The following is a 2510-nucleotide window of genomic DNA, read 5'->3' on the forward strand; positions in this document are numbered from 1 at the left end:
TTTCTCACTTGCCACAGTGTTCCATAATATCTGAGGAAATAAGATCTTCTTAAAATAAAAATAAGAATTGCAGAACTTTTCCTATCTTTAGATAAATATAAAAGCTCATATTTTGAAAGATTGTTGACATGTTTAGAAATATGATAGCATAGTCATCATAGAGAGTTGAAAGTGATGTGATTGTTTAAATTTGCCCTGATACACTGAGAACGATTTTTTTCTTAAATTCAATGGCTTGGATAGAAAATATTTTCATGCATTTATCAGACTTCAAAATGCTACTTGGAGAAATGCAGAGTGTTAGAATGAGTTTAAAATATAGCATGACAACTTCAGTTACACACAAATCAATTGACTGCTCACTTCTTCAACTTAAATTTGTCTCAGGATATGACCATACTGAACTAAAATATTTTACGCTTCAAATTAAAAGAGCATGTTTCATTTGTTTTCTTAACTGAACAATATATACCATATTGATATTTTCAGTCACCTAATAATTAAATTTTCATTTTTATCCTACTTATTGGAATCCTGTAAACCAATTTTCCAAAAAAAGGACTTATAGGAAAAGGAGAAATATTAGCAGTTATATAAAAGCTGGCATTTTAAGCTAATAACCTGTTTACTTTAAATGAGTCTGTTTCACACATTATTTTCTTTCTCATGTCTTATTTTTTATAAAGTACTGATTCCCTAGGAAAGCAAAATTAATTTATACAGAGCATCCACTTTTGAATACGAAATAAACTATTTTTAAATAATTAGCTCAAACCATACGGTGGTGCAGTGTGAGTGGTACCTGTGGGTGTGCCAGTTGTAGAATGCCGGTGCCAATCTGCAAGAGATAATTTAGCAGTAGGAGCATCTGGCTGCTTGGCAAGCTCGTTAGGCATTTTTCTTGGCACCAGTTAGTTACCTCTATGTTGATCACTTGATAATACATTTTAAAAGGTCTATGGATTATGTAGCTAACATTTAACCTGTGCTTATTCTTCTTTTGCTTTTTAATCAATGTGGTTCTCATTGGGTCAAATGCAGTATATTAGTGTGTGTGAGAGATTGAGAGAGAGAGGAATCTAAATACTTAAAAGCTTTACTAATAGTCTGAAACAGAAAACACTTTAAGGTCGTATTATTACAGATGACTGTTCCCCAAATATGTAACATAATGAAACACTATTCTAAATTGTGATATAAAATATACCTTTAAAAGTTTGGTCAAATTATATATATTGAATAACAAATACTATGTTGAAGTATCACACTACCAAACTTAGGTAGGAAAAAACAAAACAGAAAACCACAGTATGGATTCCTGGTTGATACATGGTTTCTATCTATTATAATTAATTTAACAGGGACAGATCAAATTGGTTTCTTTGTAAGAAAATCTAAGTGGAATAAAGTAACAGTTGGTGCAGAGAAGTTATTTCAGTTGCACAGACATGGTTAAGTCTCTTGCAAAGCTTTTCCAAAGAGCCTTACTTTAAATTAGATATGATATTTCCACTTTTTTGTGCAGAAGTGCTAATTTCAGTCTTTATAGAGGAGTTTGCTGTTTGGAGAATAAAAATTTTGATTAAGCGTTTGACATTCAAAAAATTCCACCATGATTTATATTCCTATATAGTTACACTTACAAATAAGTGAATGCTTATATAGTTAGGTATATATGTATGATTTAGATTGAATTATATGCCAATTTCTTCCTCTCACCCTGTATCCAGGCATATTGCCATGAAATCTCTTGCCTAAAGGTGAAACTTTCTTCCTCAACTCTTGACTTGGGGATTAGCCACTGACTTGGCTTGGGCCAAAGAGATGTTAAGAAACCTAATGCAAATAGGAATTTGAACTGTACTTGTACAGCCTGGTTGTCCTCTTATATTGTAGTTATTGTCATGAGAAGAGCTTCACCTGACCCCTGGTAGAATGCAGTGGGCCAGTCCACAACTAACCAACCAGCTGCACGCTACAAAAGCAGAGACACCCCAGCTAACACAAAGATTCATGAGAAATAAACTGCTTATTGTACACCACTGAAAGCCTGTGGTAGGCCCACAGCAACTGCTGATCAATATAATATACTTTACATTTACTTTGTGCTTAGAATAATTGTTGCATATTCTTAAACTTAAGCCAATATAGTTAATACTCCCCAATCGGCCCTATTAATATAATATCTATCTGTAAACTTTATATAATACTTAAATATATTTGGGTTGGGAAGATCTTTTTTAGCAAAAAAAAAGGGAAAATGTAAGCCACAGAAAGCAGGGTAAACATTAAATCATGAGAGTAAAAAAAAGGGGGGCAAATGTTTGTATAAATTTGTCTTATGATAGAAGAATTGAAATCGCCCCAATAGTTCCATAGAGTTTTTTTTTTTTTTAATAAACATAGAAATTGACCTTTCTGATCTTAAAAGCTTGAAACTTCCATTTATTTATCTAGGTTCCTTCCTCAGGAAAGGACCTCTCAGCCTCTCAAAAAAAAAAAAAAAAAAA

Source organism: Rhinopithecus bieti, unplaced genomic scaffold (genome assembly GCF_001698545.2).
Source record: "Rhinopithecus bieti isolate Rb0 unplaced genomic scaffold, ASM169854v2 scaffold_2272, whole genome shotgun sequence".
Classification (NCBI taxonomy): Eukaryota; Metazoa; Chordata; class Mammalia; order Primates; family Cercopithecidae; genus Rhinopithecus; species Rhinopithecus bieti.